Source organism: Lathyrus oleraceus, chromosome 4, assembly GCF_024323335.1.
Source record: "Lathyrus oleraceus cultivar Zhongwan6 chromosome 4, CAAS_Psat_ZW6_1.0, whole genome shotgun sequence".
NCBI classification, from domain to species: Eukaryota; Viridiplantae; Streptophyta; class Magnoliopsida; order Fabales; family Fabaceae; genus Lathyrus; species Lathyrus oleraceus.
Window position 1 is genome coordinate 393,031,060 of NC_066582.1, and position 25,193 is coordinate 393,056,252.

The window sequence follows — 25,193 nt, forward strand, 5'->3', positions numbered from 1 at the left end:
TCTCTCACAAGCATACGACATCTTCAATTCCAAAGCTCTCTTCTTCACCCAAAGAGTATAAGCTTCCAAAGCTACACAGTTGCACAGACCAAGCTCGGATCTTCCTTTCCTATGCACATTATGCCAAGCATACACTATCTTCTACTTCAAAAGTTGGGGATCTTTACCCTCTTGATAGAAAAGACCTTCTAATTGAGTGTTATTAGGTTTGTCTCTCAAGGGGAACCCAAGTTGACAACGGGCCAAAGAAGGGTTGTAGTTGATTCCTCCTTGTGTACAATGAGGGGCACATTAGAGAATTCACCATAACAATCAATAATATCCAAGCTACCCAATGAAGAATCATACCAAACTATATCATCATTAGTGAGAGACATAAGTCTCTGGGACCACCTTAGACATTGTTTGTTCTCCACAAAAGCAGGCGTCTGAGACAAGTGCGAAGTAAACCACTTGTACATAAGAGGAACACAACACACAATCGTTCCACCACCTTTAGAATTCCTTAGATGCAAATAGAAATACATATCACCCAACAAAGTAGGCACAGGATTCCCAATCAAGAAGATTCTAATGGCGTTAACATCAACAAAATCGTCAATTTTAGGGAACAAAGCCAACCCATAGATGAGCAACACAAAGATATCTTCAAAAGAATCCACACTACCAACTTGAGCAAAGGCAGTAGCTTCCTTGATGAGCAACTCAGAAGTCAACCGAAATATCCCTCCTTTCTTCACCCAATGAGCCTCAATCTCATACTTCTTCACATGAAGAGCTTCAGCTATAAGATGAGATCTGGGAATCTCTTCCAATCCAATAAAATGAACTTTTTCAGAAATGGGTATTCCCAAGAGATGGGCATACTCTTCCAACGTAGGCACGAGATGATAATCGGGAAAAGTGAAGCAACGGTAGAGAGGGTCATAAAATTGAACCAATACACTCAAGAGTCCTTCAACCACATTAGTAGACAAAACAAATAGAAGCTTCCCATGACGTTGTTTGAAGTCCAAGGGATCTAATACAAAAGATGATAGCTTCCTTAACTCTTTCAAGTCGGGACATCTGAAATTGTACTTCTTAGTGTTCCTTCATCCACAATCCATGGTTTGATATTTTCAAATAAAACCTCAAATCCTTGAAGTTATTTTTCATGTGATGAATATTATGATGCGCATGAGTGCATGAATGCAATAATCACAAATAAGGGGATCACACACAAGGCAAACAAAGGTCAAGGGATGAATCAAGTCATTGTCAAGATCAATCATCCATTTTGGTGGATTATGGTTTTCACCTTATCAACATCCAAGTTCCATTGATATTGACAAGACTTGATTGGATCAACCAAGAATCAAGGGTTTGTTGTGAGTCACGAGCATGGAGTCAGGTTAAGAACCATCCCAAAGGAGTGTACTAAGGATAAAAAACCTGTAGATCATGTTCTAAAAAGTTCCCAGAGTCTTAATTCCATATATCGGATATTACAGGTTAGGATGACTGACTCATCAACCCATAATATTCTCAAGAGAAACTCGTCTGAGTGTAGTATCGTGTGACAATTATTATCAAGTCTACACCTGAACAGTCTCCGCATTACGTCCTAAATAGGCCAAGATGGGTTAAATGTTCTACGGTCCTCAGCTTCTCAGACCCCTAATCAGAGAAAGTAATGCCTAACAATAAATAACTTGTGTGACATCAATAAATCCAAAAGGGTTTCCACTGAGTAGATGGGTCTTAAGCCAACTGGTTAAGGACTACTCCACACAAGTCGAACATAACTATATCATCCTCCTATCTTAATTGCACTCAAGTTAGGGTTAGAACTTATCTCACAACTCAGAGATCACCAAGCACAACAAGCAGATTTATACCATACAAACAAATATACATACATCAAATATACAAGTATATACACATAAAAAAGTAGGCTAAACCCACTGAGGACTACTCCCTAGCAGAGTCGCCACTTAATTTCTGTAGTGGTAAATTCATGACCATCAAGCTATGGATAAGCTTGACGTCAGTAAAACCAGAGTCGCCACCGCGCTTTTCTTGTTTCCAAGGGAAAAGGGAAAAGCACGAACAAAACCCAAAGATAAGAAGTTTTCAAATCAAAACTAATAAAATGCCAGAGATTACAAGTAAGGGGGTTAGTTACATAGAGGGAAGGTGTTAGCACCCAAAGTGTCCTAGGTACTCCTAGGGAGCCCTTTTTTATGTGCGTATGTGTTTTTGTATAAAAAATGTCTGAAACGAATATAGTGTGGGGATGAGAAAAGAATTCATTAATTATATTTTTGTGTTTGACAAGAACTTCGGACTTGTGCCTACGTACCAACATAAAAATGAGGGATCAAAACCTCGTAGTTTGTGGTAATAATTTCAAAGTAAGTAGATTGCTTTTTAACAAAATTTTAAGTTTAACAAAGGCACAAAAGGCCTAAAAGAGTTTGAATGAGTGTTATTTCTTTTTGTCTTTTGAAATTTTAAGTCAAGTATGGTTAAGTTCATTTACAAATTTGATCAAGAAAAAGAGTTTGAAAATGCAATGGCATAAGGCCAAAGTTTCTAATTTGCAACCAAGTCATAACTTAGAAATCACAAGCAAAGAATATTTTGAAAGGAGGGAGAGATTTGAAATTTAAGAAGTGGGAGGGAGATGAAGAGACTAATCCTAAGTAGAAATTAAAAGTTAAGAGTTGAAAAGATCTGACCAATGGGATGCAATCCAATAGATAAGAATGTCATATAGAAACCCAATTTTCCTTTGGACTTTAGAATCAAACAATATCAATACACACAATAGCAAGGTGAAGAGCAAGGCATCAAATAAATATAGCCACATCCAAGCTAGCAACTCCATGATCTTCTTCATAATCTCCCATGTATCAGATGACATACTCCTTGAATGGCTCAGAATAAGGCATTAGACACAGTTTCAAAGTAACAATTGCATCAAGACCATGTAGCAGATGAACTCAAAAGTTGGCATTGGCCAAGTCCTTTTTGCATAGGGAATGTTGCCTAATATTAAGTCCAATGTCTCAGATCCAATCCAATAGTCCACACAAATCTTTTTTAGAGTTTTTGTTGTTATTATGTACGTTAATGTCAAAAGACCACAAAACACAAACAAAATACACAAACAAGTATATGCAATCACAATATAATCACAAGATATGGCTCAAGTGAGCAAAGTGAAAATGGCCTTAAAGTAAACAAGTTAAATGGTATGAATAATGGCAAATGATAAAGACTTGAATTTAAATTGTAAAAAGTAAATGACTTGAAATTAAAAGTTATTCAAATATTAGTTGATTAGAAGTTAGTATTGCTTTTGCTTTTCAATTGTTTAAGTCATTCTTTGGAGGACACTCAACCCTCTATTCATAAGCATGGATCCTTGAACCAAGACATCTTCCAAAGGAAGAAAAAAAAGCCAAGTTTCCACATAATACCATGAAAGGGGGGAGACTTACAATCTCACTTACTAGAATTCTATGCTTTTGGGTCAAAATTTAATGTTATGTTAAGCAAGAGGGTGGACCTAATCGCATCCATACTTATGTTGATTTTGCAATCAACTAGCCTTAGGATATAGAGATATCATAGGTCAATGAAATGAATGGATAGAATGGGATTGAAGATGAAGAGAAAGGGGAAATAAGACAAACACAAATTGGTCATGGGAAGACTTTTATCAAATTAAAATCATTCATTCATTTTGGGAGATGAAATGTACATTTCATCAATCCCCTAAACCCAATGATTTTAATCCAACAAAGTCAAATCAACCTTGACCAAGGCCCAACAACAATAGTCAAACTCAATAAGTCAACAAAAATAGCTCAACACAATTTATTTACAATTAAACAATTAAAAATCAATTAAAAAATACATTAAATTAAATTATAGTTGGTCAAAATCCTAAAACCTCTTCAAAACACCAAATAAATGGCAAAGACATTTATCATAGGTCAAACAAGGTCAAAGGACCTTGGAGAAAAAATTTCATCATTTTTGGAAACTTAAAAGTATTTTTAAACAATTAAAAATATCCACAAAAACAATTAAATCATGAAAAATATTAGTATTGATCCTAAAAATAATTTTAATTCAGAAAATGAAAGAGAAAAATATTTCAAATTTTTTGGTGAAACTCCCATATTTTTTGGATCAATATTAAAATTAATATGAATTAATGAAAATAAGACAATTAAAATGAATATCAGAAAATGCTAAAAAAACGTGGACCACTTGATCTCCCTCATTAATTGAGGTGGCAGATCAAGTGGACCAGAGCGCGCTATCCATGGTGAACCTCAGTCAATGTGCCACATGCGTGGTAATCAATTTGGATGCTCAAGATTAAAACAAAATAGAAGGATCATATGGTCTGAGATACGCCAACGCATCTCCGGAGCCAGAGCTTCGGTCTTCTTCTCCGGTGGACCTCATCGGACTCCTCCACCTTCAACCATCACCAAAATAAAAAAGGAGGACATGAATTTAAAGTAAAAATGCTCAGGAGTTCGAATTTGGCCTCAATTTCACCTAACTCTAAGTATATTGTAAGATACAGGGAGTTGAATTTTGAGGATCATGATCTGAGTTGCTTCGATTTAACCTCTAAGCAACTCAATCTTGTTGCCTACATTGGTAGGACTTCAGACAACCCAAAATCAACAAGAATAATGAAGAATTGAGTGAGAATCTAAGAGATGAAAAATTCATAAATTCACCTTCACTGTAGGTTCAGGTGGACACGATCTTGCTCTCAATTGTGCTTGGCCTTGCTTTGGATGCTTGATAGAGTGGAAATGGATCAAGGAAGAAGAAGGGCTCTTGGAATTTGAATCTCAAAACAGTGGGAGATTTTAAACTCAATTTTCAATGAAAATCACCAAGCTTGTCCTTTGAATGTGGAGGTTTAGGGTTGTAGCTTCAAAGTTGGCGTGCAAGGGTCCTCAATTCTGAGTGTGGAGGGTTCTATTTATAGCCAAGATCATTGATGATTGCACACTTCTTTCAAAACTCCAAAAATAGAAATTGCCTTTGCATGGATGCATGGGCATGTGATAGGCCTATGTAATGATGCATTTAGGTCCAAATATGAGTGTAAGCAATGCTGAAGTCATGTGGAAAGGCCATGCATTCGTGTGTGAGAAATGGAACTTCAAATCTTCCAAATGATCCTTCAACCTTAAGCCATGCTCAAGTCATTCATTCTTTATCCAAATGAGATGATTTTGGACTTTTTGGAAAGGTTAGATCAAGAGGAACAACATTCATGTTGAACACTTTTTCATTTGAAGCTTGGATCATGATGAATTTTAAGGTGGAAGTTTGAAAAATCAAACATATCAAAAAAAATTCTAAGTACCAAGCCATATGTTCACTTCTTCCACCTTGAGTAACTTTTTTTATGGGCTTCAAATGAGAAAAGTTCATTCATCAACGTTGTAGCTCTATCAAAGTACTTCAAATTGTTCACAAATTTGATCTCATTTAGATTTAGCATGAAGTTGTTATTCATTTTAGAAGTTGAGGATAATCACATGTTCAATGGTATTGGCCCAAAATGACCTATAATGTCTCCTCATATCACATGGATTTAAAAGTTGAATTTTCACTTCCTCGAAACATCAGAGTTGAATTAGGCAGCTTTAATTTGATCATGCAACTTGAATAGCTTTCATCTCATAAAAATTGAGCAAGTTATGGTCTTGGGAAGTTGACCTCCATATTAGGGTTTAGACAAAATGACCTATAATCTTTCACCATAAAAAATTACTTTCCAAGCAAAACTAGCTCTAGACCTCAATATGAAAGTTGTTTGTAATGTCAATTAGAGTAAAGTTATTCTTTGAATCATTTTCATATGACAATAATTGTAGGAGATAGGGTCTAGGGAACCCCAATTTTGATCAGTTGACTTCCTCTGGTCAACCACCATTAACCAACTTGCTAGCTTGATATTCTCTTGACTTTTGGGACTCATGGAGGATCATATATGCATAAGATGATAAAAAGTGAAGTATCCCTTAAAATGTTTGATAAATTGTTGAAGAAACTGGTTGAAGAAGTCACATAAGATACCCAGATGAATTAGGGTTTCCAAGGCAAACCCAATGAATGAGGAGTAAGGAGGATGCCAAGGTATGATCCCAATGCTAGTGCATATGATGAGAATAACATAAGGGATCTTAGGGTCAAAATTGGGGTCTTACAGTATGTTGAATCATAATTCTTTAAACCGAAAGGAATCACTCGATAACAGAATGTTCCCCAAGGCGTAATGAATATGGTCTTCTCCATATCTTCGGGTGCCATTTTTATCTAATTATAACCAGAAAATTCATCCATAAAAGAGAAGATTTTTAACTTAGCTGTATTATCTACCAACGTATCAATGTGTAGTAGAGGAAAATCACCTTTAGAACTAGATTTATTTAAATCTCTATAATCAACACACATGCAGACTTTTCCATCCTTCTTCGGAATAGGCACAACATTGGCCACCTACTGCGGATATTCGGAGGTAAGGAAACCGACATCAATCTGCTTTTACATTTCTTCTGTGATCTTCACTGCCATGTCAGGATGAGTTCTTCTTAACTTTTGCTTGACTGGCAGACATTCTGGCTTTAACGGCAATCTATGTTCCACAATATCGGTATCAAGACCTGGCATGTCTTGGTAATACCAAGCAAAAACATCATAGTACTCTCGGAGAAGTTCAACCAACCCCCTCTTAACCTCTGGATGAAGTTGTGGCCCAATCTTGTCCTCCTTGATATCATCTTCAGAACCCAAGTTGACCAACTTAATTTGTTCTTCAAACGGCTGAATAGTTCTTTCCTCGTGCTCAAGCAAACGGGATAACTCATCAGAAACATCTTCATCATCATTCTCTTCCTTGGCTTCGAACACAGGGAAATCAAAGTTTGGAGAGGGAGTGGGGTCATTACTTTCAATGGGTTTGAGAAGCAACATGCATAATGATTTGATATTTTTATTTTAGAAATATGAAGTGCAAACAAATATTATGAAGATATGGGAAAAATTATTGTTTGATTATGTTTTTTATGATTACCATTTTTCAGAAAAAAGCAAAAAGTGAAAACGACATAAATGTGGATGAATAAAATTGCATTTTATTGATGATAATAGAAAATGCCTGACAATGTTTTCACTTCTCCCTTAGGCATAGGAGAAGGATTTTTCTTTAACAATAGGACATATTACTTTGAACGATGAATTATAACAGGAACATCAACAACAACCCAATTGTTGCAAATTTGTCCATGTGTTACAAAGTTGACACTATCTTCTTCTTCATCTTCATCTTCATGAATGATCACAACTGAGTGGTGTTCTTCTCTGTGAATGAATCCTCCACTATGAAAAATATGTTGCATAGCCTTAACTTCCTTCTTGAACGGCCCTAGCTCAAATCCCAAACCGTCCCTATTCTTGTTCTCTAACACTTCTATGACACGGCCCTAATTGTTTGTGTCGCCAACTTGAACAATTTCTTGCGCATCTTTCAAAGAAGACATGGATACCCCAGACTTATGGATCATATTAGCCACAGACAAAGCTTGGAACGGGGTTCCTACAGCTACCTCGGCTTCAAGATACGTGAAAGATGATAAGTGGCTCACCAATAGCGCTTTCTCACCTCCAACAATAACAAGCTTACCATTCTTGATAAATTTGAGCTTCTGATGTAGAGTCGACGTGACAACATCAACTTCATGAATCATATAGGCCGAGTGAATATCCATTACCTGGAAAGTAATTTGGAAATCACTCAGATCAATCTTAATTGGGAGTTCAGCTTTTCCAATGATGGTTTTACGAGAACCGTCAAACACTTTCACAAGCACACCACTATATCTCATGGGTACTCCCTGATAAGATAGCCTATCCAAAGTAGACTTCAGTAAAACGTTCAAAGATGAACCAGTGTCTACCAAGACATTGGATAAAGCATCTTCCTTACAAATTATATATATACTTGTAAGGCACAACTTTATCAGATATGTAAGGGACTAGTCCCGCCAACCGTATCACTAACAGTGATACCGATCTATTGCTTCTTTTACTACTGTCAAACTGGATTACCACTCGCTCATGAGTCTTAAAAACTGGAACAATCATATTCACATCATCACTAAAATCTCTGGCTTGGTTGATTTGAATCATACCTTCATCCATTAACTTCTAAATGTCCCTCTTCACAATCATACACCCATATGGATTAACACTGCAAATGATGTGACCATCATGATCATGCTCACAGTCACTAATCAGACACAGTTTTATGCAGCTCCACCAAATATATTTGGATACGTCGGACATAAATTTTTTTGTACTTACTGGGACAACCGTCCACCATATTTACAGAAGAGTTACCATGAGTGGGTAACAGATTGGCTTTGACATTCGGCGCACGGTCCTTAAAGGACAACATCCCACTTTTTACCAATCTATGTACTTCATACTTCAACGGGTAAGAATTCTGAATATCATGGTCGGGTTCCTCTTGATGATAGGCGTAATGCTGATCAGGCTTATACCACCATGACAGAGGTTTAGGCATATACGAAGGATTTTTCAGCTGAACCAAATTCTTGACAACAAGAGACGGATACAATTCGACGTAGGTCATCGAAATAGGATCAAATGTGACCTTCTTCCTCTCATAATTGTTATGTTGATTACTATTGTGATTGTTGTTATGATTAGTACGTTGTTATTGTTGAGGTTAAGTCGGTGTTGATTGAACGGTAAAATTATTAGCAAACACTAGAATAACAGAGGATACTTGATGATGTTGTCGAGATCTGGAATTCTTCCTCACATAAGGCCTCCTTCGCCTCTCCATAGATACTAAATTAGTTTCTCATTCATTCTTCTTTGAGAAACCACCCTCATACTTCCTACCCATAGACGCTTCATCTCTAGACAAACGACCCTCACAAACACTTTCTTCTAGACGTATCCCCATGTTCACCATTTCTATGAAGTCATTGGGAACGGTAGCAATCATACGCTCTTAATAAAATGAACTCAAAGTCTTGAGAAATATCTTCGTCATTTCCTTTTCTTCCAACAGATGACTGATCTGAGCGACAAGCTCTCTCCACCTCTGTGCATATTCTTTAAATGTCTCCTTATCCTTCTGAGACATAGACCAAAGTTAGTCACGGTCGGGCGACATATCTACGTTGTACTTATACTTCTTGACAAAGGCCTCGCCTAAGTCATTGAAGGTATGAATGCGACCACTGTCTAGACCCATGTATCAACGAAGAGCGACACCGGTCAAACTGTCTTGGAAATAATGAATGAGCAACTGATCATTATATGTCTGGGTTGACATCTTGTAAGACAAGTGTTCCCCTTTTATTTCTCAAAGTCAAGGACCTTGAACTTAACGGGGATCTTCATATTGGGCACTGTCATATCCCAAAATTCACCCCACCTTTCACAATGATCATCTAGGTCACTAACCCTAATCATTTGCACATCCTAATAAACATTCATCTCATCTACATATCCATAATATCATAGTACATTCCACGTGCATTGAAAAGCCCAAAAATCATGGATTCAAGGGGCTCAATCACACAAGGCATGCAAGGAAGGTACGCATTCAAGATTGAGATTCATCTGGTCATTATGCAGCTTCATTGGTTTATCCATAATTCACAAGAGCACTACTTGTTCATGCTCTCAAGGCCTTGGTCAAGGGGCATTCATTCAAGTTGTTGCATTTTGGGTTTGGTTGAGTCTCAATGTTTGGTCTTGATTTATTGGATTTCAATTTTTGGAATTTGGCGTGTTTCATCTGGTTTAAGAACATTGGGCTATCTAGTAAGGTCTACATTTCAGTCATGGTGTGCATTCATGTTCATTGTTGGTCAAGATCTTGGTTTGTGCTTGGTTCATTGGATAATCAGTTCACAATCATGTTGATTCAGCTGTTCATTTCATTGTCATCTAAGGTCCATTCAAATACTTCATTTCATTCATAGAATGTTCTTTTTCTCACAAGTATTCATGTCCATTGCAAAGATTCTATTCGTTGACCATTTTTGTTACAGTTGACTTTTGGTCAACTATTGACTTTTAGTCCAACTAGTTGACCAAAGTCAACTGACCACCCTAAGACCTAATCTCATCCCATTGGCCTTGATTCACTACACTCATGTTTATTTGCTTCTAGTTGATTTCTTCATTTACAAGCCAATTCGACCATTTCATGTTCATGTCCATACTAAACCTTTTAACCATGTTCATGTTCATGTTCATTTTTAAACATTGTTCATGTCTAAAACATTTTTATCCATGTTCATTTACCATACATTTCAATTCATTAATCCAAATTAGAGTTTACCATACAACCACTTCATTTACCATACATTTCAATTCATTAATCCAAATTAGAGTTTACCATACAACCACTTCATTTACCATACATTTCAATTCATTAATCCAAATTAGAGTTTACCATACAACCACTTACAATTCATTTTCAAATCTTGAATATATTCAAAATCCCATAAAAAATTTCATTCATTTGCATTAACAATCCAATTACATTCAAAATTCCATTTTTCATACATAAACCATTCATTTCAATACAATAACCCAAATCCTATCAAAGCATAGCATATATTACAACTCAAACCACCTTGAACCCTTACTCCTATTTCCATTACAAATCATCTCTTTGTTGGAATCTTCAAAGCTCTGCATGTTTGGAATTTGTCCATAGGCCAAGGTTTTACAAGTGAAAGTCATCTTGAACGCCTTTTGCTCAATCCTCATGTGTGTACCATCCTGAAAAAATAACCATAAACACTATGATCATCATACATCCATATAGATTGCAAACATGTCCAACTTCATTAACATAGCATCCAATTCTAACATGGCTTGCATATCACATTTAACCAACTAGCCATTCTAACTTACTAATATAATAACCATCCCATATTCATTTAACAGAAAATTTTCAAAATCAAATAACTCATAGATCCCTATTTCTAACAGTGGATTACACTAGCTTCAAACCAGTCACTCATTGCAAAAATCATTAACATCCATAGCATGATAGAAAATCAGTTGCTAGCATAATCCAAATTAACATTAAGATCAACTAATCCAACTAATCAATTTTCAATTCACATTCAGAACCAACCAACTCATAATAATAACAGTTTCAACACATCATATCCAGTTAACATTCATTAACCAATACACCAAGAAAAAACTCTTCAACAGAAACTGAAACCATCTTCAACTAACTACTAACACCTCCTGAACCAAATTGTAACAGAAGCTCTAATTTCTATAAACATCACCTCTTCAACCCTTCAATAGGAGAGAAATTTTCAAAACAGATTTTTAGAACAAAAATAACTGAATCCTAACCATCTAACCAACTCCATAACCTCCTCCAACTGTCAAAATGAAACCTGCATAAAAAACTCCCTAACAGAATTTCCAACTGAACTGAACTACCCTACAACTGACATTCATAACTTCCAATTCTCTAACAGAATGTCTTCATAACTCTTCAACCAAACTTCTCAAAAAACTCCTCAAAACAACCCTCCAACAAAACTAAAAAAGAGGAGATAACATAACTGAAAAAGAGGAGATAACAGCTTCACCCTCTTTTTCACCCTCCCCAACTGCATTGATAACTCAATCCATATCCTGCAGAAAAAAACTTCTATTCACTATTTCCTTGCAACCTGCAATCCACGACCTTCAATCGAAACAAAACTCAGAATCTTCATAACGGATCCATTCACTTAACTCTTCACTCCAACATTCAACCATCACCTCCAACATAATCGTTCGTAACTCCCTCAACCTTCATATACATAATCTTCATTACTCAATCCAATACACACTCAACCTTCCACGACCATATGCTCTAAACAGAATCCACAGAAGAACCTTCAAAAGCCATATACTTATAACTTCTAAACCTACAAGGATTTTGTAACCATAACCTCTCTAATCCTCATAACATAACTACACAGAAAAAAATCACAAAAAAGTTGGGGTTGGCAACAGGAAACCGAGAATGGCATAGGAACCTCACAACAACACTTCCAATAGATTCACATAAAACAGATTGAGGGGTAGAGAAGAACGCGGGGTAGAATGGATTCACCTAAAGAATGGGAAGCATGAGAAATTAGCAAAACCATACCAATCTGCAACTGAGGTCGCGGGATGAAATTGCAACAGAAAATTGAGAGGTAGTGCATCACGAATCTGAACATATTTGTCTTCATTTCAATCAACAATACCCCTCGATGAACAACAACAACAATTCTTCGTCATCTTTATCACAACGCAACGCCATCATTCATCATCACCATGCACCGATTGAAGAACAACAAGCGAATAACGTGTCAAATCCTGTGTGTTTCTTCACCTTCTATCTTCTTTTTTACCCGCGTGCAAGCCTGATTCGAATGGCGATTTCAATTCCGATGAGGATTTTGATATAGAAGAACTGAAGGGATTATTCGAGCATGAGTTCAGAGATATGTTCTTCATGATTTTTTTATAAATAAAATGTAAATAATTTTAAATAAAATATTAAAGTTTAAATAAATATAAAGTTAATTACTAAAAATTTAAATTATATGACTTAAAATTACCTTAAAGTAATGTTTTACGCGTTCCGAGTGACTTGAAATCGTCAATAATTGACTCCGAACAAATGCTTGCACTAATCTCCCTTTCAATATATACTGTCATGTTATCTCCAAGAAACTCATCATCCATCTTGTTTCTCAACTTAGTCTAAATAATTTTCATTGCTGAAAAGACCTCTCAGTTGTGGTCGTAGAAACGGGAAGAGTCATGATAAGACGAATTAGTCTATCAATCAAGAAGTAAGTTCCAGTCTGTCCAGATGCAACCAAACATGAACATAGTTCTTGAATAGTTGATAAATTATTCAAGTTTGATGTTTGACGAGCAACAAATAGAAAATGTTGGAGTTGAAATTGCAAATTATTCTTCTCTTGATCACTAAAATCCATAGGATAATATTTTTCAACTAAATAACAAATAGTATCAATGCTAAAAGCTTTATATCCATCCTTAGGAAATAAAGAACAAGAAAGAGTTAACAAATTCATTGCCTGCTCACTGAATCTGTTATTCAACTCTTGTAACTGTTTGTCAATAGTAGTGAAAAAGATTTCAACTTTAAAGTAATTTTGAATTGTGACTTGATTCTCTTCAAGACGGGAGCGTCCAAATCTTGTTGTTGAATGAACATCATTAAGATCAGGAATCTCAATATCATGCTTTTCACAAAAAGATACCACTTTAGTAAACAATATCCAACCATTTTCTCTCAAACCTTGAATAAGATATTTTGTTGAACGAACCAAGTTCATAACATTAGCTACATCTTGATTTTTTTTGTAAGGCTTGACAAAGCATATCTGTTATTCCCATGATTTCTTTCATCAAGTGCAAAATAAATATAAAATCAAATGCCTTCAAGTAATTGTAACAACTATCTGCATCCCCACGTGTAGCATAACTCCCTCTATCTTTTGCAATTTTTACTAAACAAGTTGCTTTATACATGTTTATCAAGCTAGAAATTGAATCGTAGTGTGATCCCCAACGAGTATCTCCAGCTCGTTTCAATGTACCAACTTGATTTGCACCTTTACCCGTTACAATCTCATCAATCTCTAACAAATAAACAATTTCTTCTAATTGGGCATCTTGTAACTCATCATGACGCTTTGTAGAAGAACAAACAACATTCACAACAAAGATCAGCTTCTCAAAAAATTTATGAATAGGTTTGACTTCTCTTGATGATGTAACTAATGCAAGTTGCAATCGATGAGCAAAACAATGAACATAGTATGCATAAGGACAATCCTTCATAAAGAGGGCTTGTAAACCATTCCATTCTCCTCTCATATTGCTAGCACCATCATACCCTTGGCCACGAATGTTAGAAACATTAAGGTTATGTCAAGAAAGTATATCACATATTGCTTCCTTAAGAGTTAAAGATGTGGTGTCTTTAACATGTGCCACATAAAAAAATATCTCTTGTATTAAACCAACTTTATCACCAAATCTTAATACAAGAGTCATTTGTTCCTTTTTTGACTCATCACGAGCTTCATCAACAACGATACAAAATTTGGAATCACCAATTTCCTCACGAATACTCTTTTTCACCCTACTAGAAAGAATTTGCAAGAGCTCTTTTTGAATTTGATGTGAAGTATACTTGCAATTTTGTGGAGCATTTTCCAACACAAATTTTGCAACTTCATCATTGTAGGATGCTAAAAGTTTCAATAACTCAAGAAAGTTACCTTGATTTCTTGATTCACTACTTTCGTCGTGACCCCTAAAAGCACAAGCTTGTAGTGTTAACCAACGAACAGTGTCAATTGAAGTCTTTGAGTCGTAACCTATTATTCATTCTTTGACTTGAACTTTGCACTTGAATAATATTTCTAATATGACCATCTTGATTCAACAAGTCTTGACAAGCTTTCATTGCATTGTTGTGTGGTGAGCAAGGATCCTTCCCTATGTGTTTAAGAAAGGAACAATGTTTTCCATTCCTAACTTTCTTCCAATTTCTAAAACTCATAGAAAAAAAGACAAGTGATCCGGGACATCCACTTAGTTTTTTGCTAAAAAGGTAACATGGTAAGCAATATGCGGCATCTTCAGATGGTGAATATTTTAACCATGATGGAAATATGTTAAACCAAGTATGTTGAAACCTTCTCGGATGATCCTCGTTACCGGACAAATGATAGTTTTCTAAATGAATTTGATATGGACCACATTTTAGATAAGCTCTTCGTATTGCATCCACTTGATTTGGTGGATATTGCCAAATCGGAGGACGCTTTCCAAGATCGCGTTCCAAAGAATTTTCAAAACCATGATGCTCTTCAATTGTTGGATTCTTAAGAACTGTTTCAGATTCGGATGTCGGGATTATAATTTTTTCATCACTCTCTTCTCTTTCAATTTCACATGCTTTCCTTTTGAAAAAAGAATCAATTTTCCTATTATTCATCTTTACTCTTCCTATAATATCATATCAAATCCAAAAATCAATTTAGAGAACATAAAAATTAAAAGAGAAAAAAATTAATAAACTTAATTAATCAACTTTAATCCGTTTTCAAATACAGGTAACTTCACTATTAGAAATTAGCAGCAACAATGATTAAATAAACCTTATTACAGTGTATAACTATATTTGTAAATTACAGTGTTATGAATTGGCTTAATAAACCTCATATAGATTATTTTAACACATCAAGAAAGAATAATACTAAAAATCTCAAAAACACAAATCAAGCAATCACTTTAATTTGTTACTTTTTATAAAAAAAGAATGAATAAAGTTTTTTACCTGTTAGATGTCGATCACTTTAATCTGTTCCGATTTCGGTGCCGGTAGCAAACCCATATGAGAAAGAAAGGAAAGGTAGTAGCTTTTTACCTTATCTGTATTTTAACCTAACTTTGAATGAAAAAGAAAAAATAAAAATTAATTTTAATTTAAAATAAGGATGTTTTAGTAATTTAATATATATGAATTAAAAAAAAATTGAGGGGTGGCCATGGCCTTCCCAAGTTCCCCCTCAGTTCCGCCACTGATGCCATCGTCGCGTTTATGGGTATTCGCATGGATCTGATATCTCATGAGTGTAGAACCCGGTTCTTGGGGTTTTCCTAGGAGATTTTGACCTGTTAGCCCAAGATATTCATATATACACCCCTACATCCAATACACCCATGACCCAATGTTATTCATGTTCATTGATCCTCATTAACCCATTTTAATTATGTTAGTTTATTTTTAATTCTAGTGTTTTTTGGCTAATCTTGATGTTGTTTTGTTGATTCTGATTTAAATTAGGATTAATTTTTTATTTTAGATATATGGAATATTCTTTTTTAATTAATTAGTTAACTAGATTTAATTAGGCGATTAGTTAGAAATTAGGCTTAATCAATTATTTAGATTAGATTTAGTTTCAGAATATTTCAGAATTAATTCATTGGTATTAACCATGTTTGGTTTGTAATATTATTTTCCCTTAGAGTTTGTTAATCCATTTTGTTGATATAATTCATGTTTGGATTAATATTGTTAATTGTAGATTTTATCATGATTTTCCCATTATGTTAAATTTTCATTCAATTGGACTATTGTTTGATGATTGTTCATGTCCATGTAGGTTAGAATTGAAGTTGTCATTCGGTTTATGAATTTCTCATTTTCTTTTGATCCTAATTCATGTTTAGGTATATTTTCATCTTTAGAATTAATATTCATTTTTAATTGACTTTTAATTGATTCACTTGATTTGTGATCATATTGATAAATTGAAAATCCCATTTCAATTTAGGTGATGAATACCTTGTATTCCTAATTTCATTTGCCATGGTCACATGATTAGTCTTTGATTTGTTTATCCATGATTAATCCATTGTCATTTGAATTGATTTAAACCATTGAACATTCTTACACTTGTTGCATCTTTATCATTTGACTTGATCTCATGCTAACCCCGTTTGTTGATTTTGTGTTTCCACATGTGACTTGGAGATCCAAGCACACTTATATCTAGCCATGCTTCTAACCTATCCAATAGCCTTGTATTATTTGTAGTACCATGCCACTTGTATGCTTTAGGCATGGTATATAGTTTGTAATCTTGTCTAATTTTCTTTCCATTTCCATTTATGTTGTAATTGCTTACATCCCCCCATTGTGGTTCAAATGTCCCCCCACCCCATGATCATGTAATAGCTTAGGTTTATTGTTTTAGTTAATTCATCATGCATGCCAATTAAAAAAGATAAAAATAAAACGATAAATAAATCATTTCAAAATAAACAAAAGGTACTTGATCCAATGTCAAGTTGTTTTCCAAATAAAACTCACACCATTGCAACGCGAATACTTGATCCAACATCAAGTACTTCCCATTCATTCCATGGTCCATGATTCACATCTCACGTCCATTCTCTTCTCAACCTCGTTTTATCTCTCTCCTCCATTCTTCACACACATTTTTCATAATAAACTCAAACACTTGATCCAACGTCAAGTGCCTTTTTCAAAACCATATTCATAACAAACAGGAATGCAAAAATGGGGTGTACGTGCTGGTACACAACACTCAAGTACTTGGATTATCGGTCGTACCTAGCTTGAGGACCCTACACTTGACTTATCCCTTAAAACATATAATGATTCAAACAAGTTAGATCTTGGTGCTATGAGGGATAAAAAGGATAGTTAGGAATCCATTGTCCTCTCGACTCCCAAGTATTCTGATTGTTGGTCGTGCTTAGTGTAACACCTCAAAATTTGCCCTCCTCTCTTGGGACTAGTTTAGCATATTGCATTTCATATTTAGGGCATTAGGAATTTCATATTGCATATCATGTGGAAATAGAAGGTCATCCTCCTAAGTCTTTCTCAGAAGATAGAGAGGTTAAGAGATTCAAGCCTGAGGGTCTCCATAAATTGATCACCAACCATCTGAGGGTTTGTGCTTCAATTAGGGTTTTCTTGGTTCTTCAATGAGGTTGAGAATTATCTTGTTTGCAAGGATATGTCACCATCATCATGGTTATGTCATCCTCAAGGGCTCCATTGTGCATGCTCCAGTTCCTTAGGATTAGGGTTTTGACCTTTGGTCAACCCTAATCAATGGCATTCTTCCAACCAGGGATTCTCAAGGAGAAGAGGTATTCTATTGATGATGAAGATCACATGGTTATGTGGAAGAGCTTATTGGAGCTAGGGGTTCATTTCTGAGCCATTTCCTCAGGTGGTAGAGGCTCAAAGTCCACAGTGCATTTTCAAGTCATCTGGGGTCCATAAAAGTCAACTGAGGGCTAGGAGGAGGAGAAATGGTTTGAGACACTTCATTCATGTCCAAGAGAGGCCTATTCATCATGTAAAGCATATACCTTGAAGATTTTGAAGCCAGATCAAAAGTTTCCAAAAATGGAAAGTGACCTGTAATTGAAAGTTTCCAAAAATGGAAAGGTTTTGATTCACTTTCAACTTGACTTTCCAACATCAAATAAGGTTCAAATGAAATTTTGTCCAACATGAAAGTTGAATATCTTTCTCTCCCATTTCCAAAAAGTCTAAGATTATGAATTTATGATGAATGGTTGAGGAGATATGAGCAAATGATCACCAAGTGTGCATGAAACTTCCAAGTGCCATAACTTTTGACTCAAAACTCCAAATGAAGCCACTCTTTTTGCAAAATTCTTGTCTTGACCTATATTTTCCAAATCCAACATTGCATTGCATGAAATTTAATCATATGATCATTTGCCCATGCATGCTCATTTTGGAGGGAAAATGGAGAATTTGAATTCTATTGATCATACAAGCCTAATTCCAATCCCATTGTGTTTATTAGGTGATTTTGAGTGAAATTGGATCATTGCATGCTACTGTTCACGTCCAAACTAAGCCATGCACCTTCATTTTTCATTTTTTGCAAAACACTCCAAATGTCCTTAATTATGATTAGTGCATGTCTAATTGTGATTACAATGTCATTAGGACAGAGTATAAATGATAAATCATAACAGAATTTTTAGTTTACACAAGTTCTAGATCTAGAATCTCTCTTCCCTCCAAAATTCTCTCTCATTGAAATTCAAAATTTCTTCACACAAGGCATCAATTTGTCTGCATATTCTGGTTCAGCATGTATCATTGAGTAGGATTTGAGCTCTGGTTTGAAGAATTTCATCAAGATTCGTGCACATTCAACACATGAGCATGTTGATGGAAAGTTCAAATTAAGCAAGATCCAAGCACTTTCAATCATCAATTCTCATTCAAAGCTTCAGTAGAGGTGCAAGGGAGAAGAATTGGAGCTTTTGGAGTCTTGAATCCACTGTTTTTGTTCACTGCACAACAGGTTGGTGAAAATTCGAACCTCATAATTCTTGCTTCTATTGCCATGATCTTGTAGATCTTTCATCACTGAGAATTCTGATATAAATTTTGTGGAATTTGGATGAAAATTGAGTGAGATATGATGATTTTAGGTTTAGATCTAGAAACTTATTTTGTTCGATTCAGAAAATCCATGGAGATTTAGGCTTAGCTAATATGATATTTGAAATCCTCGCGACGAGACCTTTCCAAAGATATATAATTTGCTAAATTCTGCATTTGGAGACGGTGGCGCTCCGCCGGAGACGGCCGGAGAAGACGGTGAAAACCACCGTCCGCCACCGCCTGTTATAAGGCTAGGGTTTACTTCCAAAACGACGTCGTTTTGGTCCCATAGCGCCAGCGTCCAACCTCCCTTCGATTCCTGGTTCCAGCACTTTTTTTCAAATTTTGTCAAACATTTTCTTTTCCCTCCATTTCTCATGCATTCATTCATATTATTTCAATTTTATTTCCTCCAACTTCAAAAAATCATAACAAATAGAAAATTAATCCAAATCACTTCCAATTTTTTGCTACATGTTCATATGGATGCCTATTATTTTGTGGTTGTGATTTCTTGATTTTATCATTTCTGGATTTTTAATTGTGGACTGTTATTTGAACATGATGCAAAGTGTGACATGTTGTACCAATCCTTTTGTGAAATGCTCATACATTGTCCAATTGATTTGAAATTTGGTATTCTGATTCCCAACATGTTGCTTGATTTTTGAGGCTTGGTTGTGCATTTTTATCATTTTTCCTCTCTGTTTTTGGCACATGAATGTATGGTGTGACAATGTGTGTCACACAATTTAATGTCATACTTGTTCATTTTTATATACATGTCAATTGAGCTTTTCTGATTATAATTTTTTGCATGATGATTGTGTTTAACATGTTGATATCACATAAAAAATTTCATGATTGTTTGATTCATTTCTGTTTTAAAATGAAATTTTGATTCTTGATGTCCAATTGTGTGCTTTGTAATTGTCTTTGCCATATCTTGCTCATGTGATGACCTTGGCTAATGCTTTAGACTTGGTCCTTTTTAGGACATGTTCTTGCTTGAATAAATGTGTTTTATGTTGAATATTGGTTGCTGTTTTAACTTTTTGCTTTGCCTTTGACCCTAGTCTTGGACTAGTGGTTTGTACTCATCTTTTGAGTTTTGTATTTCAGGTTCAAGCTATTAGTCCTAATGGTTGATGTTGATCTCATGACTAGAGATGCAAATTTGCTTTGTCCACTAACATTTGTTGTATTTTAGGATCATTTGTGATGAACTCACTTGAGTTGTTGAGTTATTGACTTGCCTTGCGTGCATATTGGTTGTAACACTATTGACTGTTTGTTGGGTTTGTCTGAATGTGAATATTGACTTGTTTGACTTTCTTACAGGTACTTTAGTTGCTTTAGCTCATTGCTTGAGTTGCTTCGCTTGTGGTTGGCATACCACCTAGGTAATCATCCTCTAACTCCATGTAGTCTGGAAGCCCTGTCGTTTCTGTTTGGTAGACATTTGGATGAAGTCCTCCTTAAGAGGCAATGTCTGTGATTGTTTACTTTTGTGCCATGTACTCAAGTCCTCCTAAGTGAAGAGGCAATTGGCAGATAGAAGGGATTAGCAATCAATCCCCTGCTAATCGTTTGAGTCGTCCATTATGCTCGCACTACGTGCTGATGCTCTTGGACACATCCCCCAGATCTTGTACAATGTCAGTTAAGTGGAGCAGGGTCCCTCATTCTGGACCCCCACGTTTTCATTGATTCAAGCTCACCCAGGCCCGGGTTAAGAGCTATGAGGTCCAACCCTCATTACCTTTCATCTGCTCACCCTGATGGTCAATGTCAGTGGTTAAGAGCCTCAGACACCCTTTCCAGTGTTGGTTTGTTTGTCGAGGTTGATATGACCCCTTGACTAAAGCCCGACCTTGTATGAGCCACTTGTTTGCATATAGCGTGTGATGATTTCTTTTGATGTTTATCTGCTTTTGCTTCTCATCTCCTTTCTGTAGGAGTCGTATGATCAACTTTCGAGGAAGTTGAACGTACGTAGAGATAGACTTGAGTTGACTCACTGCCTGTGTGAGTCAAACTCTTGTTAGAGACCTCAACCTAGGGTTATAATTTGCATGATGACTATTAGGCTCGAGTCAGTCTCCCTTTTAGTCCGTTATTCCCTTGGTCTCTGGTTAGGAGAAAGTTTCTCCCCTGTTAAGGGGAACTACGTCGCCCTGATCCTCATACCAGATGAGGTACGTAGGCAAGAGATCGTGCAAGATCTCTCCAGGAAACCTTTTCTTTTTTGTGTGTGTTTGCTTGACAGCTATTGGGCTCGAGTTCCAGACTCCCTATTAGCTTGTCTATTTGATAACCTTTTTGTGTGTGTTAGGAGATGGATGTAAGCCCAGTGATTGGCATTCCGTTTCCTACTGTTGTTGTTTATTTGTAGAGTCTGATATAAGCCCAGCGATTGACATTCGGTTTCCTGTTTGTGTTTCTTTTGTTCGGAGTCGGACGTAAGGCCAGCCATTGGCAGTCTGTTTCCATTTGCGAGTTTCTTTTGACGTCTCAGCGTCTTGGTGTTGTGTTTTATTTCGGCGTGCGTTAGCCGAACTACGGTAGCTCTGATTCTCATTCCAGATGAGATACGTAGGCATAGGATGCGATATCCTAGCGAGCCCGTTTCCCGTTTCCCCGAACTACGTCGACTCTGATGTTTGTTCCTGACAAACTACGTAGGCCCAGGATGCGACATCCTGCCGATTCCCCTTCCTCCATCTTCTTCCATCTGTGTTTTATTCCACTGTGTGTGCATTCTTTGAGCAGTTTATCAGCAACCTTATTCTATTCTTTTGAGCGTGGATCCCGTCGAGTACGACGGACGTGAGGGGTGCTAATACCTTCCCCTTGCGTAACCGACTCCCGATCCTTGCAATCTCTGGTCGTGGGACCATTCCTTTCCTTTTTTCAGGTTTACTTCGAGCGTTTCCTTTCCCTCCTTTGGGATAAATAACGCACGGTGGCGGCTCTGTGTCTTTTCCCGCCGGTTGTTTTTCGCGTTGCGACAGCTGGCGACTCTGCTGGGGACTAAGAGAAGTTGACCTCTGGCTGGTCCATCTTCCCTAAGCGAGTCAATCCTAGCGCTCTCTAGGATAGTTTTAGTTGCTTGTGCTTCTTTATTTATTGCATTTATGAATATTATACTGTGTATATATTTGCATAAATGTTTGCATGCATCATATTATCATTGTGCTGGACTCTGTACAGGTTGGTTCCTCTGATTTGGGGTGGGTGTTCTGAGTGGGGCTAAAACCCAGGCCCGAGTATACACCTAGGATTAGCGTGGTCTCACGTTTCCTCACATGTTGGATCAGCATGTTGTTGCGACGTGACATACCACAAGCCGGACGAGGTTCTTTTGAGAGAGCTCTTCCGGGTGGAGTATTCCACTTTGGTTGGGTTACCTCATCCGAGCTGTTGACTTCGGTGACCGTTCTTTCCCGGATCTTTGGTTTAGACGATCTTATGAGAGCTGCAGCGGCACACCCGAAAGGGCAAACCCGTTGAGTATCTTGTTCGATTGTCGAGACCATTATCCGCCTTAGGATGACCTTATTAGAATTCACCTGTGAGGGGAGGGTTTGATTTCTACAGATGCATGTTCTGGTGGTGACTTTCTGATGGTGACTATTGGGTCCTATTTATAAGTCGGATTTATGGATATTTATTTCTGAGACGCCGGAGTTCTGTACGTGGTATTTATCAGTGGGGATCCGTTTATTTCAGGATTCCCTAGGTTGGTACAGATGTTCATGTTATTATCAGATCAGTGGTTTTCCAGTGATGATGGTGATATATCCTACCGTTCCGTTTATTTCGGAACCCTAAGTTGGATTTACGGTTACTCTGTACCTCAGATGGTTGTGATCAGTCTAGAGACCGAAACTCAGTGCAGTGGATGTTTAGATGACTTGGAGGATGGCACAGTGCATTGCATTCATACATCAGCATCATTCCCATTTTGCATTTATCTGCATCTAACTCATGTTTATCCATATGCAGGGGACATTCTTGATTGAGATCCTGGTTGAGAGACACCTTTGCTCCAGATATGAGGCCCGGCTTGAAGAATGATGTTGTATACAGTTTCTTTGATCCAGAGATTGATGCACTGAAAGAGATGATAGCATTGATTACACCTGACCATGTGGGGATGTTCCGTGAGGCTTATGGGGGTATTCTGAAGGTGGTTTTCAGGCTTACAGATGATGATAGGAGTGACATCCATACTTTTCTCCAGTTTTATGACCCGGGCTTGAGATGCTTTGTCTTCCCGGATTACCTGTTAGGGCCTTTGATGGAGGACTATGCCAGCATCTTAGGTACTCAGATCAGAGACCAGATTCCATTCTATGTCACTAAGGATGAACCTGATGTTGCTGAGATTTCTCGTGCTCTTTATTTGAGCCCAGAGGTGACTAAGGGGGGTTTGAAGGAGAAGGGAAAGTTGCCCGGTTTTCATTTGAGTTTCTTGGAGGCTAAAGCCAAGGAGCATGCTGCTTTGGGTAATTGGAAGGTTGTTTGTGCTTTGCTTGCTGTCAGCATTTATGGAGTCATCATGTTCCCTAATCAGAAGAACTTTGTGGACATTAATGCCATTCGGTTGTTTGCTCAGAGGAATCCTATTCCTACCTTGGTTGGGGATGTCTATTACTCGGTCCATAATCGAAACGAGAAGCGGCATGGTGGATTGATCAGATGTTATGCTCAACTGTTACACAAGTGGTTCATGGGGTATTTGCCTTCCAGAGGTGCCTTTGTCTTTCTTGACCGTACTGTGAATTGGGTGACCAAGCTGATGGGTTTGCAAGCCAAGGACATAGCTTGGACTCACAATGGTGTGGCGGGACGAGACTTCATTTACAGTTGTGGGAGTCTTCCCAATGTGCCTCTCATAGGACTTCAGGGTTGCATTAATTACAACCCGACGCTTCTTAAGAGACAAATGGGGTTTGCTGTAACACCCCGATAAAAATAAGATAATTATTTAATTTAAGTTAATATTATATTTATTAATTTAATTAAATAATTGGAATTATTGGATTATTATTATTATTATTATTGGAATAATAATTATTGGAAAATATATAAGTTGGAAATAAGGAAAAAGAGTTCCATTTTGGTAAAAAGAGTTTTCACGTGAAAACAGAGAAGCGGCTCAAAAAGAGGAAAAAGGGCAAAGAGGCAGAGCAAGAGGAAGAAGGTTGGAGAAGAGAAAAGCTTGAAGCTTAAAGATTCGCCGGATTAACTCAGGTAAGGGGGGTTTATCGTCGCTTAATGGGTATTATGGGTTAACATGTAATGGGTAGTAATAAACCGTTGAATTGACCCTAATTGGGATAATGAGTGCTGAAAAATTGTGATGGATAAGTTGTGTTAAAACTGAAATTGAATCTGTAATTGGATGGGTAGTGATTTTCCGAAAACGTAGCTTTTTACGGAATCGGAATCGGAGGTCCGGAAGTCCTCCAACGGCGGAAAATGCGGAGAATTCTGCATTCTGCTTCGTGTTAGCGCAGGAACAGCTTTCTGTCTTGCGTTAACCGGTTAACCCAGGGTGTTAACCGGTTAACACTGTTAGGAATTGTGAGGTATTGCTGTTTTGGTTGCGTTAACCGGTTAACCCAGGGCGTTAACCGGTTAACACTGTTGTGAGTTGTGAAAATATTGTTGTTCTGTCTGCGTTAACCGGTTAACCCAGGGCGTTAACCGGTTAACACTGTTGAGTTTTGCCAGAAAGCGTGTTCTGTGTTGCGTTAACCGGTTAACCCAGGGCGTTAACCGGTTAACACTGTTGCAAATTGGAAAAATTGATATTTTAATGTTGTGAACATAATTGGTGATTGGCCTATATCGGTGTGTGATATAGTAGGGATTATTTCCCGTTGTTTTGAGTAGGATAGGTATTAGTAGAGTGTGCTAATACTGTGATTGAATTATTTGGCATGACATGATATGATTATGTGATAAATATGCTGATGATGTGTGAAAATATGCATAATGTTGTGAATGTATATATTATGTATGTAATTGTGGATGGACTGTTTTATGGCTTAGAGTGTGAGCATATGTCCAT

The 25,193-nt window shown here is 36.8% G+C and overlaps 1 long non-coding RNA gene across 1 annotated transcript; it reads right to left on the bottom strand.

The window, feature by feature from the left end:
• Window positions 1-10,569: 10,569 nt before the first annotated feature.
• Window positions 10,570-12,595, bottom strand: LOC127075628 (uncharacterized). Its single transcript, XR_007786617.1, has 2 exons — window positions 12,251-12,595; window positions 10,570-10,863 (listed from the first exon to the last, which is right to left on the bottom strand). It is a non-coding gene; the product is annotated as an uncharacterized LOC127075628 (long non-coding RNA).
• Between the last annotated feature and the right edge of the window lie 12,598 nt (window positions 12,596-25,193).